We start from the raw sequence: 15,796 nt of genomic DNA on the forward strand, positions 1-15,796 counted from the left end.
ACCAGAGGTCTCTGGCAGTTTTTAGGGCTGAGCTTGTCTGGGAAGCAGGAATGAACCTTCATGGAACCCACAAGAATAGTCAGACCCCACTGGCCTTTGAAACTAGGCTAAACTTCTTGGGCTAGGGGCTAGCATAAGGAAGAGATTAAAGGATCTGCTTAGTGCTGGGTGGTGGTGATGGTGAGGCAGCTCTATCCCAAAACATGGCCTCGAGACCACCCCATGTTGGTAACATTTTTTATACTACTCCCCCAAGTCCCACAGGATCTGGGGTCCTGAGTAGCCAGAGGAAGGCAGAGAGATAAGAAGTAGCAGACAGCCAGGCAGTTGGGGGGGTGGGTGGAGGAGAAGAGTAGCAGACAGAGACAGGGTTGTGGTTCAGGCTTTTTAGAAGACTTGCCTAGCATACAGTCAGCATCTCCATCACTGAAATAGAAAATTAGGATATAGTGGCATAAACCTGTGATCCCAGCATTTGGAATCTGAAGCAAGGGGATCAGATCTCAAGTTCAGGATCAGTCTAGTAGGTTAGTCTGAGAGCTCAGTGGTAGAGCATTTGCCTAGCATTCATGAGGTCTTAAATTCAATTACCAAACACTGCAACAAGCTAGCCTGGGCAACACAAGGGAGAAAAAAAAGACCCAGCATATTCTGAGGCTGGGGACCTAAGAGGCTGAATCTGAGTTCTCTAGAGGATGTATGAGAAGTCCAGACTTATCGTCCCTACCATGCTAGGGCACTGGAAGAAGAGTAGAGATCTAACACCATGTCAATGGCCCTGACTGCACCAATTCTTTCTTAAGACACAGCCAGCCCTCAGCATCTCTTACTAGGATGCAGTAGGTCACAGCTGGATGCCCTCAGTGGCAGGGCCCATAGTCCAGCTGGGCCTGTGCTCACCATCAGGGCTGTCTTCTCTACACCACCTCAGCTGCTACTCTCTGTCATCGATCTCTTGTGGCTACTGTGGGTCATTTTATTGACCACTCAACAAAAGGCATCACTGCCTATCTGTCTAAACAAGGAGGAAAAATAAAATGCCAACTACAAAGAAGGCAGGCCCTGCCCATCATGTTGACTCAGGCTAGCCTGCCCTCACTGATGCCACCCACAAGCAGAGTCTAGACATTAGGGGCTTCCCAGGCTGCTTGGGCTGGTCCACACTCCAGGCCCCAGCAGTGCTATCCGTACAGAACACAGCTGTGTCCTTTCCACTCCGTGTGCCCAGAAGGACCAGGGCTTAACTTACTTGTGGAGGAATCAGCAAAGAAGTGCCAAGGAGTAGCAGGCTGTCTAAATGCCACCAGGCTTTTGACCTTGGGCAAGCCTTTCAACTCCATGGGACTCAAGGCCTCTGTGCCAGTTGTCCCTTTTGCTAAGAAAACCATTCCCAGACACCCATGCAACTCCACTGTGTCCCTGTTACCATTGTATTTAAAGTGACACCCCTGTGCTTCCTCCTAGTTCTTTACAGCACTTACCTTTTAACTGCATTACCAGTCTCCTCTCGAATGAAAACAGCTCCACAGGAGCAGGGATTTTTACCTATTTTATTCATAGCCCTGTCCCCATTGCCCAGAACAATAAATATTTATTAAATGAATCATGCTCCAAATGTCACATTAACCCTGTGAAACTAAATTCAGACTAAGAAGTCAGCTGATAAGACACAGTGTATTTGGGCAGGGACTGAGAGGCATAAGTTAGGGCCACAGGTCTGCTTCATACATCAAACACAGACCTGTTCTTAAGGATGGACAAAGTCCACTTTGGAGTAAAGCAGTCAGACAAAGTCAGACAAGGGGGTTAGAGGCAGGCTGTGCATACTGGTCCCAAGCAAAGTGCAGGGAGAATGTGCCAGAGGGGTCTTGTCTTTAAGAGGTTGCAAGTCAGAAATGTACAGTAGGGATGTTTTCCATTTTCAAAAATGGTACCAGGGCTGGCAAGATACAAAGGCTTAGTGATCAACTTCCATTCCTGGAACCCACAATAGATCTCTCTATTGTTCTCTCAACAAGCTTCTGAAAGTTGTTCTTACACACACACACACACACAGAGAGAGAGAGAGAGAGAGAGAGAGAGAGAGAGAGAGAGAGAGAGAGAGACAGAGAGAGAGAGAGAGACAGAGACAGAGACAGAGACAGAGATAAAAAAAAAAAACAGGTATCAATCAAGTCTCAAGGGTTTTTATTGTTATTTAAGCAGGGCAAAGGTCAAAAGGCCTCATCTGTGGGCTCTCACTTGGCCATCAGCCCCAGGTGTCAAAGGTGACAAAGCAGACACCACACCATGCAGTTCAGCTCTTGGCTTCTGAGGCAGGGGACTTGGGTATTCAATGCAAGAGGACCTAGCTGGTCTCTGGCTCCAGAGCAGCAGGCAAACACTGATGGGAAAGGTGAGACCTGGGTGCAGGAGGGAGCTTAAGAGCTAGGATTGTGGCTGCATAGCTTGTAGAGGTGTAGGAGGTGGCCCAGTAACATTCCACAAGAGATAGGTGAAGCCCCACCCCTCCCCCCTCCTGGGACCCCTGCCAAGCTCCCATGTGGGGCTCATGACAGCAGTAATTACATAATTAATGGTACAATGAGCTGCCTCCTAAGGATAAGAGCCTGAAGGCAGGGACTTCAGTGGTTGCTCTTAAGCGCCCAAGCCCAGCTCTGGCCCCAAAGTTGCCCCTATAAATATTGCTCTGATGGGGACCGAGTTGGACAGAGACACTACTGGCTTTGTGCTTATCACAGTATTTATTCTTCATCACAGTCTCAGAGGGTGAGGATCAGAGAGGTTTCAGGAGTGGGTATGGGAGTCGGTGGGCAGGACATAAACTAGCTAACCAGGAACAGCAGAGTCTGCACTCCTTCCTCTGCAGCCTGTAGTGTAGGTGCCCACTGGCTCAGCAAAAGTCCAGGTGGAGGGTGAGCAGGGCAGAGCAGAGGTGAGGTTCCCGGGGGACACCGGCTGTGTGTGCAGTCTAAGTCTAGAGAACTGCCATGGGTGCTGAAGGACACGGGAGACAGGAAGATGACAACAGATGAGGGGAGCAAGTGGCTGCCCTCCTGGGGGGGAGGGGCGGCCTACCTCTTACAGAAGCTCCTGCCTACCTTGCTTGGTCCAGTTCTGAGCTCAGGGACTACAGCCAGTGGTCAAGGAACCCTGGCGCTTTCCCAGCAGCGTTTCCTGTGTGCTCACGGGAACTCTAGGTCTGCTCTTCCAGTGGTGGCAGCAGAGGGTCTCCGGCTCATTACGGACAGCCCTTTCTGCAACCTCCTCGGAGGCAGTTTTGACATGGAAAGCAACCAGCCCCAGGAACGGGGCACATTCTTTCTCCACACTCGAATCCCAAACTTCCATCAATGGAAAGGCAGAGAGGTTCAGCAGCTCTGTGCCCCAATGCCTCTCTGCCACACAGAAACAGAGAACATGGCTTTCCTGCTCAATACTCCAGCAAGGGAAAAGATCTTGCTGCTTCGGGGAGCCCGGGTAGAACCTCCCCAGCTGCCTGCCCCAAGGGCTTCTCACTGCAGCATGCTGTCAGCCCCGGAGGTGCAGCCCAGGCCCCCTCAGTGCGGGTTCCATATGGGGGAGCAGGGCACTGAAGCCCCTCCTGCACCCGCCCCCAGGGGAGGAAGCCGCCTGTCAGGCCGCCTCGGCGTGTCAAATCCTCTTGCTGCCTAATTGTGAGACGGCGGCGTTTAAAGAAACGCTTTTCTGGCCGCCTGCCACACCGCAAACTGCTTGGTATAATTTTATTATTAAGGAGAGAGAAAAAGAGAAGGGGCTGGAGGAGAGAGAAAGGAGAGAGCAGAGGAAATTGCTTCGTCCAAGTCAGCTGGTGGAGTATTCCGCTCAACGTGAAAGCGGGGACAGCTTTCCAGTTGGCAAGCTGACTCCGTTAATTGCGCATTCAGTCTCTACTTAGGGTAATTGGAACGGAGTGGGGCCTAGCTCTGACAATTAGGGTCTGCGACTAGGCCATTAACCCTTTCCGCAACCAGCCCCCGCCCCATCGACCCCAGGCGGGGAAGGGCGCGGGCGAGGACCCCACATTGAAGTGTGGGCAGCAGCAGGGTACTGCCTAGGGAGCAGCGCGGAGGGTGGGGTCTGCGGCCTCTCCGCTGCTGCTACAGATGTTTCGACCATGTAAGACAAAGGCAGAGCGCGGCTGTCGCCGGGAGAAAATCCGCAGGACTCCCTCAGGGGCAGGTAAAATTTCACCTTCCATTGGTATTCCCCTCCCCCTCCTCGTCTCCCGGCCTTCCGCCAATCCGGAGAGGGCCACCAAAGACGCCGCGACGCCGCCTCCGCAGCCCAACCCACTGACCCCAGCAAGGTCACGGCGACCTCCGGCACACCCGCCCGTCCTCAGCTACAGATCCGCAGGGACTGTGGGCGCCCGGAGAGGAAGAGGGCGCTGCGCTTGCCACGAGGCAGAGGCAGCCAAGATGCTCCCCGCCTCCCTCCCGCCTGCACCCGGACCTGGGGGCGGCCCCCCAGCCTCCATCATTCATTTTTCTGATTCCCGCTGTAGCCGCCCTCGGAAGTCAGCCGAGTGAAGCAGCTGTTCCTTGCACACTCCACTTGACCAAAGATGATGATAAATGAGGCCAGGGCTGCGTCAGGGACGCGGCGGCAAGGGCCAGGCAGGGAGGGAAGTGGGGGCCTATAGCCCCCTCGCCCAGTTCAGCTAAGTGCCCGGCCGCGAAAGAGCATCTGAGATCTCCCCACCCCCGCCCCGCAGACCTTCCTGCAGGTCCGCACCCTTCCCCGAACGCTGGGGTCCCCGCGGCGTCCTCGCCTCCGCCCCCAGTCCGCGCGCCCCAAACCTATTAACGCTCGTAAATAATGAATAAAGGAGCGCTTCCTACAGCCGCTCTGGGTGCGGGAGGGGCGGCAGCCAGAAGCGTGAGGCTGGGGAGATCGCCGCGGGCCGGACCGAGGGGCGCGGGCGCGCGGCCCCGCACACGTGCAGCCACGGAGTGAAGGCGGCACCCCGCCCGGCGGCGGAGGAGGGGAATCCCGCGCTGCCCTCCCCAACGCCACCTCCCCTGGAGTCCTCTGGCACCGAACGAGGCGAGAGAGTGCGCGCGAGCTTCCCAGCCGAAGAGGGTTATTTTTAACCTGCCCCCCTTTCTATATCTGCCTCGGCGATGCGCGCCCGCCCGCCCGCTCCAGCAGCCGAGGACGCGGGCTCCTCACCTCGCTCGCAGGCTCCGGACTCTGCGCCTCCCCCGGCCCGGCCCCCGCCCTTGCGCGGGCAGAGCGCCGCTACATCTCAGCCTGGAAAGGGCCGATTAGGAGCCGCGTGCCTTTCAGCTAAATATCGGAACCGGGTGGGATGGGGGCGGGGAGCCGGCGCTCATCCCCTCGCCTCCTTCGCTCCCTCCCACCCTGCGCGGAGTGGCGGTGCGAGGCGGCTCCGGCTCCCCACTAGCCTGAAACAGCCAGCCCGAGTACCGAGTCCCCCTGGGGTTCTCGGCCTGGTCTCAACATCCTCTAGTTCGCAGAAGCTAGAGCCCCAAATGCACCGACCCTCAGGGTGCAGCGGCGCCAAGCCGGGCGCTGCCACCCCCACCGCCAGACCTCTTCCTTAAGCCACTAGACAAATAAGCCATTTGAACAGCAATGGGCAGGTCTTGCCGGAAACTTCAAAGCAAGCCCCTTCCTGAGCCAGGGTCTGGGGACGTGCCAGGAGGACACAGGAAGCTCGCCAGATCGGTTTACTCCCTCTTGTTGGTCTGCCTAGGCTTCCCCTAGGGAGAACCCCACTTTGGCTCGCCTTTTTCAGACCCTTTCCTTCCTCAGTGTGAGGTAGGACTCAGGAAGTTCGCGTCGTTGTGGTTGGTTGCTCTTCTCTGGGAAAGGCCACCCACCTTAAACTTCATTCTGCCCTCTTTAGAAGAGGTGAGCATCAAATGGGCAGCCAAGTCAGGACCAACTCCGGGATTTGACTGAGTCTCTCAAGTATTCTGGCATTTTCCAGACTGTTCCTAACCCAATTAGGTGGTCTCAAGAGAAACCTTTAAGGAGAAGGTGGTCAGCTGTAGCAGTGACCAGAGAATGGGGTAGCTAACCCAGACACAGAAACCATGAACTGCATGCTAGTTCTCAACTTGTGGGTAAAGATCCCGTCACAGGGGTAATGTTACCTAAGACCACTGGAAACCACAAATATTTATATTATGATTCACAACAATAACAAAATTACAGTTGTAAAGTTGCAATGAAAATAGTTTTATGGCAGGGGTCACAACATAAAGAACTGTATTAAAGAGTCCCCACCTTAGCAAGGTTGAGACCAATCTCTTGAGGTTTAAGTCAGCTAAGCAAAACAAAGCTTTTGAGGGGCTGGGCTTTTGGCTGGGGTCACTCTTAGGAGAGAGGCCTCAGGAGGCCAGCAGTAGCATGCAGATAGGTAAAGAGGCCTAGCGGACCGGAGCACCTAGTAGAAGCAGAATGGAGGTTGATATCCCAGGGGGGCTGTGACACACCTAGGTCCGGCTCTAGATGGGAGGGGCCTGGTAGCCAAGGTGGGTTAGGAGCAAGAAGAGGACTGGTACCTAAGCAGTAACAAGGTACTAGAGGGATGGTACACATTGGGCTATGTCTCCCTCAGATCTGGAAAGTTCTTCCCATCTCACTATTGAACCCTGTTCCACACTGGAGACTGGTGTTTGAAGAGACCTGGAGCTACCAGAGGTCTTCCTTCAACTCTCCTTCAAGATGTAATGTCGCTTCTCATTTCCAGAAGTGGAAATGGCTCCCAATAACAGACTCCACTCTTTGGGAGCCCTAAGGGCAGTGCTGCAAGCTGGGCCTCTGGCTGGGGACACAGAGTGTTTCCTGAAGGTACAAACAGATGCATGGGCATGAAATTTCAGAACACTGGTCTTCTGGGGAGAGGGGAAGAAGGGCTGGAGAGAAGTGTCACGTTTCTTGGCGTGAGTCTGGACTCTACAGATCTCATATTTGCCTGTAGACTGAATCTCGCGTAGCAGTGCTCTTCTGAATGTGCACGGCTGTGGTGATAAGTAGCTAGGCGTTAACTTAGGGTCAGATGCTCCCAGGCAACACTCGCTTGCTCCAAAACACAGACCAGTGATCTGACTTCCATCTCCCGGGTTATCAAGGTGGAGAAGTGCTGGATTTGTGGCTTCTGTCATTACAGAAGAGCTTCCATTTGTGCCATGCTGGTGGCTGCTCTGACCACAGAAGCACTACCCTCAGAGAGGGAGCAGGCAACCCTGCTTTGGGGTCAGGACCTTCCTGAGGACCTTCCTGAGCCCAAGCGGGAAGGTACTTAAGAGAAAAAGGAATGCCCAGGCGGCTGGGCCAGCGTCTATCTCACGGTTTGGAACATCGCTCGGTTCCCTCAGAGTGAACACAGCACTTCAGCTCATCCTGTGTGCTGGTTCTGGGCCTGGCCCCCGTGGACCTCGCTTCTGACTGCATCCAACCTTTCAGAACTCTCCCCCTGGCTTCCAGGCCCTCATTCTTCTAGCTCCACACAGCTAATTTGGCCTGAGCCACAGATGCCTCGCTTTGGAAGCTTGTGGGAGGATTCCTTATAACTGGGAGAGAATGGCAGATTATTGTGTGTACTCCTAAGGAGTTCCAAAGGTCAGGTTCAGGCAGCCAGGATACTTTGAGAGGTCATAGGGCTTGGAGCTGTGTAGAGGATGCAGTCTCTCCATGTCCACCATGATGAAGCCCTGACAATGAGTGGCTGGGGGCTCAAGTTCCAGCCCCTGAACACAGACCTGGGGAGGACTGAGCACTTAACCTCTTCATGGTTCATGTTCTTGAGTTGTAAAATATTCTAGGCATCCAACTGGCAGGGTTACTATAAGGGGGTGGGAGGAGAGCTTGAGTTTGCTCCTTCCAATCATGCCTGCCCTTCCCTACACCGACAGACCTGGCCCTGTGGGTGTTTGTTAGGATACCACTCATTTGACTTTCTGAGCATGGAGGAGATAGAGGCACAGTGCTGTCTCTGCCTGGCTGTTGAGGCATGGGAGAGGATGGTCCAGATGGGGATGGACAGACCAACTGGTCCTACCTCTTGGGAGCGCCTTCTGGCACTATGGATCCAAGTAAAACTTTCCACGTGGCTGGAGTCCTAGCCCAAAGTAGTATGTGCAAGGCCAAGCATCTGTAGCAGAAAGAACGGCAGTCCTTTACATGTCCAGCCCAGGGAACAGCACCAAGGAAGGTTTTAAAATTACAAGAAAACCAGACCTGGTTATATGAGTGCGGCTTCACCTTCAGGCCCCTGGCTACCTGCCTCCACATCAGCATCTGAATGACACAGGGTGCCAAGGTTACAACTCCCTATGTCTGGCACTTTTAGTGTCCCTATCAAGGGACACTACGGCCCCTACAGGGCAGAGGTGGGCCTGACCACTGGCTACACAGATCTTCATGAGTGGACAGGACAGGGGGAATCCCAGAACTATTGTTCAAGGCACTCTCAGGGTTCTTTTAGGCCCTCCCTTTCCTTTCTGTGTGGCCTAGCAATACACTTTACTGTAATCTTCCCAACAAAACACACGTAAAATGTACAGGCAGATGCCATCCAGGGTTTGTGATCCTCAAGGCTCCGAGCTATGAGGCCTGCTGGAGATAAGGGATCAAATCCTACCCCAAACCTGAGCTGTGGGACCCTAAACAAGTGGAGATTAAAAGAGACCATATAGACAGAGCTGCACAGGATATATCTGTCCTTTGAAAAGATAAATATTGACATACTTTTTATAGCAAAAGCAAAGGACTGGAAACCCCAACTGGTCTTTGCTGGCTGCAAAGGTGTGACCAAGAGGAGCTCCTGGGCATCACATGGGTCTGACTCTCATCTGCCCACTGCTGTTCCCACCAGCAGGTTATTATCATGGTACACTGCTTGGACACAGAGGCCTAGTGGCAGTGGCCTGAGCAGGGTCCTGTCACATGACAACTTTAGGTATCAACTCTGGGTAGAACTGACCTGACAGACCAGCAGGAAGCAGGGTCCTGTCACATGACAACTTTAGGTATCAACTCTGGGTAGAACTGACCTGACAGACCAGCAGGAAGCCCTGCAGCCCCAGGAATGTTCTGGATAGTTTTGTGTTTCACTGTGATCTACAAGTAGCTTTTTCCAGAGTGTCCTAATAAGAGTCTTTGGAAACAAACACCAAGTACCCAAGACCCTGAGGCTGACTGACTCGGTGACCTCAGGCCGGTCATCCCAGCTCTCCAAGCCTGTAATTTTCATCCTTTAAGTAAGGACAGCAGTTAAACGTCCACATCCCAGGGCTGAGCTGAGAGCCACCAAGGAGCAGAAATACCTTGCTACCATCACTATGACTGATCTCACTGACCTTCCAGGCACTGGCTCTATTCTGAGCATCAGTCATGTCCTAACTCACTTTGTAGATGAGGTCACAGGCACAGAAAAAGGCTTAGGGCATTTGTGTATTCAGATAAAAGTTCTAACATTATATAAATCATGCTGGGGGGGGGGGGGCAGAGGCAGAGCCAGGGTATAAAACTCTACATGTACTTGGGATATGTACATGTTTTCTGGGTGTGCCTAAACAATGTTTTCATTGCCAGAGAATCAGTAAGAACATAAGCACCCTACCATATATTTATATACATACATACATACATACATACATACATACATAGGTTGTATATTGTATATATATAATACAACTAAATCCCAAGAGGCCAAAGGATATCTTAGGAACAACAAGACTTGGATTTAAATTGAACGCTAGCTCCAACTCTCTAGTCAAGGCAGGACCTACAGAAAAGGAAGGTTCTTTCAGGGCTGCAAACTTACAATTTCCTTTGTGGTCACTGTCTGGCACACCTGACCTATTGTCTTCTTGGCCACCTTTTTCAACCATAGGAGCTGAGCAGACAGACCATTTTACTCACAGGGAAACTGAGCCCCATTCAAGGCTCTGAAGCTTACTTCCTGGGAGCTCCAGTCTCTCCATCCACTCTGACACCCTCCCATTCATCCATCCATGTATTGTCCACTCACACATCAAGTTCCCCATCATCTACCCACCTGCCCAACTATCCTTTGATCTCAGAAGCAGTTCCTAAGTGTCTAGTCTATGCTGCATGCGTGCTAGGAATGGACACAGACAGAGACAGCAAAAAGATCAAGTAACCCTTGGAAAAGACAGCTGAGCGCTGATGTACAGGCAAAGCTGAACTTATACCCAAGAGGTGCAGGGTCAGAGGGATAACCCAAAGGAAGCCCTGAGTCGTGAAGGGTAAGCAGGAAACACTGAGGGCAAGGGAGGCAGAGAGGAAAGGTCTGGAAATGTAGTCTCTTTAGTTAGATGTGGAAGTGAGATAAAGGCCAGATCACGAATGTGCTATTTGACAGCGAGCCGCAGAGCACGGACGAAAGCAGGGATAACAACCCTGCATGCTATGCTTCACAATAACTAGTGACAGGTAAATATGGAGGCCAGTTAAGAGGAGGCTGGGTTATCTCCTAGAGAACAGTGATGGGGTCAGTCTAACGTGACAATGCATGTCTCCAACTCAAGTCTGACTTGCAACTCTCGGTTCCAGGTAGGGTCAATATCTATAGGTAACCCAGTATATGTCTCAAGTCCAGAGAGGACAAAAGGGTCACAAAGTGTGGGAATCAAAGCCTACCAAACCCTCACCTCCAGCTCACCATGCCTAGTAAGAGAGAGACATCTGAGGCCCTCCTGGTGGTGGCCACCTTCTTCAAGTGTCCTCCTTGATCTCACTGGGCAGTGGGAGGGAGAACCACTCTTAAAATAGGCTGATGAAAGGCAGGTTCTGGGACCTAAAGGAATGAAGTGTCCTTAACAACAGTTGTGTGTGCCAGCCTGCTGGGCGGCTTTAAGGGTAGATAAAAGCTCCGCGAAGGAAGGGCTTTCCGGACTGGAAGACAAATGTAAGGTCAGCAGGAACACCTGAGGAGGCCACACCTCCTCCAGGAGGGAACTGCATGTTTTGATGCCCTCCTCTTCAGACCCATGCCCGTTCTCCTGACATACCAGGTGGGTTCTGGGGCCACACAGCCTCCAGGGCTCCTTGCCCATTTCCCCATCACAACCTTCAGAACCTCTGCCGATAAAAGATCTTCTCCCATACAAACTGCATTTAGAGACTGCCCAATCGCTATCTCCTAAGAGACTCAAAAGCACAAATCAGGCATCTGATGGACATGGGGTTTTTTTGTTTTGTTTTTGTTTTTGTTTTTTTGTTTTTTGGATTTGGTTTTTTCGAGACAGGGTTTCTCTGTATAGCCTTGGCTGTCCTGGAACTCACTCTGTAGACCAGGCTGGCCTCAAACTCAGAAATCTGCCCGCTTCTGCCTCCCAAAGTGCTGGAATTACAGGTGTGTGCCGCCACCGCCACCACCGCCACCTCCACCACCACCACCACCACCACCACCACCACCGCTATTTTTTAATTTTTTTTCTGATGGACATGTTTAAGTTGGACAGGAGGGATCAAGCTGTGCAGGGCCTCATGTTTATTGAATGAGCTGAGTGAATAGGTAGATGAGTGGAGTTCTACCCTCCAGCAAAGCCACTGGTATTTTTCTTAGCCTGTGTAAAATATGATTCTCTAAAGCTTTTAAGAACATAATAGTTTAAGAACAGACAGATCGGGCTGGAGAGATGGCTCAATGGTTAAGAGCACTGACTGCAGTTCTAAAGGTCCTGAGTTCAAACCCCAGCAACCACATGGTGGTTTATAACCATCCGTAATGAGATCTGGCACCCTCTTCTGTGTGTCTGAAGACAGCTACATATAACATATAACAATAAATAAATCTTTAAAAAAAAAAAAAAGAACAGACAGATCCCAGACCCTCATCATGGTGCTTGGTCTGAGGAACTCAAGAGGGACCTGAGAATTACCAGGCCAGGCTCCTGTCGACATGCAGAGTACCCCAAAGACCTACTTCAGAACTCTGTTCTCAACTGGGATACCATCCTTCTCCAACTCAGGATCACTGGGAGCCTCTTTGATGGGAGCAGGGGCAGGTGGGGGGGGGCAGCATATTTGCACAGGCCGAGGCACATGCCTACGCATAGGCTGGTATCTCTGCAGTTCAGGAGAACAGGGTGTTTGTCATCTGCTGAGGACTATGGGGATGGCTTAAGATGAAATTTAAGTCCATTAGTGTTTAGCTAACGTCATCATCAGCAACAGCAACAGCAACAAATAAAGCTGGCAGGGTGTATGAACACTCATAAACTGTCAGGGTCAGCACCGCCCCGCTCCTCAGACCTGACTCCCACCCTCTGCCAGCAGGGCTGGGTCCCCTGTCCACTCAAACACCCACTATCACTGGCAGCTCTGCCCCCTGCCCTGGCCAATCCTTGAGATTCAGCCCTTTGGTCAGCATGTGACCGGGAGCCTGTGACCAGAGGCGGCAGGCTGAGGCATAAGAAAGGGATCTGCCAGGGAGCCTGAGTGTGGCAGAGACAGCAGCTCCTTAATCTGCTTCCTTTGATAACTTCGCCTTTTTATGCACACACAAGGACTGCAGCTCTACCCTGCTCAGCTGTCTCCCTGCAGCTAATGCCTGACAGCTCTGTTTATGTCTCCCCGTAATTCTGCAGCTTTATGTTTTTTTTTTCTTTCCGGGGCCATTAAGCTCACAGCTACAGGCTCCATCTCCTGCTCACCCCCCACCCCCAACCCCTGCCTTTGTCCTTGAGGCCCAGATGCCCTGAAGCTCTTTGGGAGATAGGCTGTCCCCTCTTGGCTAGTGGATAAAAATCCTGAAGACCAGACCTTGTCTGAAGGCCAGTACACGAGCTCTCCTGATACGACCTCCTCCCAGCACTGTGACGTTGGCCTGTTCCCCAGGCAGATCCCACAGCTGGCAGCCTGGATGGACAAGGTGAGCCCCTAGCCCTGCCCCATCTCTGCCCTAATTCTGTTTTCCTTCTGCTTCTGCTTCTGCTGCTTCTTCTTCTTCTTCTTCTTCTTCTTCTTCTTCTTCTTCTTCTTCTTCTTCTTCTTCTTCTTCTTCTTCCTCTTCCTCTTCCTCTTCCTCTTCCTCTTCCTCTTCTTCCTCCTCCTCCTCCTCCTCCTCCTCTTTTTTTTTTTTTTTTTGGTTTTTTTGGATTTGATTTTTTCGAAACAGGATTTCTCTGTATAGCCTTGGCTGTCCTGGACTCACTCTGTAGACCAGGATGGCCTGGAACTCAGAAATCCACCTGCTTCTGCCTCCCAGAGTACTGGGATTACAGGCGTGCGCCGCCACTACCACCAGGCTTCTGTTCCTTATTTTGGCCTCTCTGAGCGACTATATTTGTTTCCAGAACATAGGCCCCCTTCTTAGGAAAAAAGACCTCCAACTGCATCTTCCTTCTGGTTCTCTGAAGCTTCTGATTGAGATCTAGTGTATCCTTGACTCTCAAGCCTTCACAACTCCATCGATTCCCCCATAACCACTTCACCAAGGTCTCTCCAACCTCACTCCACAGTATAGAGCATACCACAGGCCCAGCCACCACAGATACTGTACCTACAAGTCAGAGGGCTCTCCAGGTCTCTAGCCTGTCCCTGCAACCCCACAGCAGCTCTATTCACAAGGGCTTTATTGCTACAAACTTTCCCATGGCTTCCTGTCCCTTCATCTGCTGCCCTTCGTGTACTGCAGCTCTAGCCCTAGGACTGACTGGACTGCAGCCGCTCCGTACTTGAAGACACCAGGCCTCATCTTTTCCCAGTTTCCTTACTGGAATCAGTTCTTCCCTTCTTTGCCTCACCTAGACCCCTAGGACAGGTCTGCAGACTCATATCCTATGCCCCCCACCAACTGCTAGCTTTCTATATGCCCTAGACTGTCCCTGTGACCCTCAGTCCTCAATGTCTACACCTCTCAACAACAGTCTCCTGGTGTACCACATTGGGACACAATTGAGAAAAAAAGCAGGGTCACATTTGACCAGAGCCAGCCCCTAAACGTTGATTGGAATATTAAAAAGGCAGAGGCCTGTTTTGTCTCCTCCTTTAGGAAGAGAGTCACCTGCCCACTTCTCCTCTGAGGCTCAGTTGCCTCAGTCCTGGAGTGGCCGGGTAGGAAAGGCAGCTCTGCTCCAGGCGCTGGCTTGTGTAGAGGGAAAGCCATCCTGCCAGCTTCCTTTAATCCTTTCCTGCTGAGCTGCCTGTGACCTGCCCTATGTGTGCTGCCCTCTGACACACCTTTCACTTCTCCTCACATCGCTGAGCACCATTAGCCAGCCTTTGGAATACTAGGTGGCCTGACCGTGTTCTTCCATCTCTCTCTCATGGACGAGTACCAAGATATCTTGCCTAACCTAGCTGCCTGGAACTACCCAGAAGACTAGGAGGTGGTATCCCTATTATGTGTACCTCCTTTTCTTATGTCCATCCCAAGACTCAATTTCAACTCTCTCATCCCATGTCTCCTCACAATGTGTGACCAAGAGTCTGTAATGGCCAACCAGACCCTTATCCCATGTGACCCTGGTAAGCACCTGACCTCAGAGCAGAGTTCTCCACTGCACAGGGTACCAGGCAGATACAGCTGTGGGAACTTCATGCAATTCTGCTGCCTAGAGTCAGGGAAGCACTGTGATGTGTGAGGTCCTTGCTGAAAACACTAAGATCATGAGCGATGGCAGAGCTATACCATGTACTGGGTGGATATTTCTGAATATGGGTCCTGGGCAGCTGACTTGGTGAGGAACGGTTGTGATACAGCTGGGAAGTGCCCTGAGGTTCCTGAAGTCATGATGAGCATTGCAGTAGGACCAAGGTTACTGCCAGGCCCCAGCATCATCCAGACAGTAACACGATACTCCTCTCTCCGAGCAGTTACTGGCTGTGAAGCACCCTGCTTCCATCAGGTAACTAGCAAACAACCACTAGACTCTGAGGCTCTGTCGGGGCTAGGGTTCAGAGATGCTAAGTCCTTGGCCAAGAGGTGGGCAAGTGCTTATTGGAGGCAGCGCCAGCCAGGTCCTCACATCCCACTAACTTCATACCGAGGAAGTGTTGTCCAGTGCCTGCCCTGGCACAAACATCACCAGGCTTTCTTTCATCTGAGGAGGGCAAAGCTGTAATAATTAGGTATCTTGAGACAAGCAACATCCATATCCCTGTGCAGAGCCTGAGAAACAACCGTTGCTCTCTGTCCCTGCACAGACAAGAAACAAGGCTCAGAGAAATCAACTGATCCTGAAAGATCACACAGCACTGCAGATCCTCCAAATCCCAGCCCACTGCTTCCATAGAGCTTTTCTTGTTACAGATTAAATGTTAAGGGTCTGATATACAATGAATAAAGCATAGAAGCAGGCATTCAACACAACCCCAATTTTGTGACCCAAAAAGTTGACATCACTGTCTTTTCATCTAAGAGGTTGGAGGTAAATGCTATTTTTTTTTTCATATTTTTCCAGCAAGATTTCTAAAAAAACCAGCAATTCTGTGTTTTCTAGAATGAATGGGGATAAGAGCTGGTGTAACCAAATTCTGGCTAATAGAATGTTGCCATAGATACCACGTACATAGGCATCATGTATCCTTCAAGACTAAGAGCACACTGAGCCAGTTTTAGCCTTGGGTGATCTGTCCTCATTCATTCTTTGTTCATCCAGAATGTCCCTTGGCACCCAGGCCCTCTCCATGAGGTATCCTGCACTATACAGGCCTGTGGAACAGCAGGATCTTTTCTTGTACCTGCTAGGGGAAGGAAGCGTGTCCCATTGTATGCTATGCCGTGCTGCCTAGCCAGCTGGTCTTTACCTGTCTCCATCTCCCCTTT

The 15,796-nt window shown here is 51.7% G+C and overlaps 1 protein-coding gene across 5 annotated transcripts in view; it reads right to left on the bottom strand.

The window, feature by feature from the left end:
- The window catches only part of Rai1 (retinoic acid induced 1), a 96,404-nt gene that overhangs the window by 18,289 nt on the left and 62,319 nt on the right, over positions 1-15,796 (bottom strand). Inside the window, exon 1 of one of the 5 annotated variants that reach the window (XM_052194416.1) lies at positions 5,197-5,271. The exons of the other annotated variants lie outside the window; for them this stretch is intronic. The gene's annotated coding sequence lies outside the window, so the exon portion shown is untranslated. Of the gene's footprint in view, positions 1-5,196; positions 5,272-15,796 lie in introns of those variants that run through there. 5 annotated transcript variants of the gene reach the window in all.

Source organism: Apodemus sylvaticus, chromosome 10 (assembly GCF_947179515.1).
Source record: "Apodemus sylvaticus chromosome 10, mApoSyl1.1, whole genome shotgun sequence".
In the NCBI taxonomy this organism is placed as follows: domain Eukaryota; kingdom Metazoa; phylum Chordata; class Mammalia; order Rodentia; family Muridae; genus Apodemus; species Apodemus sylvaticus.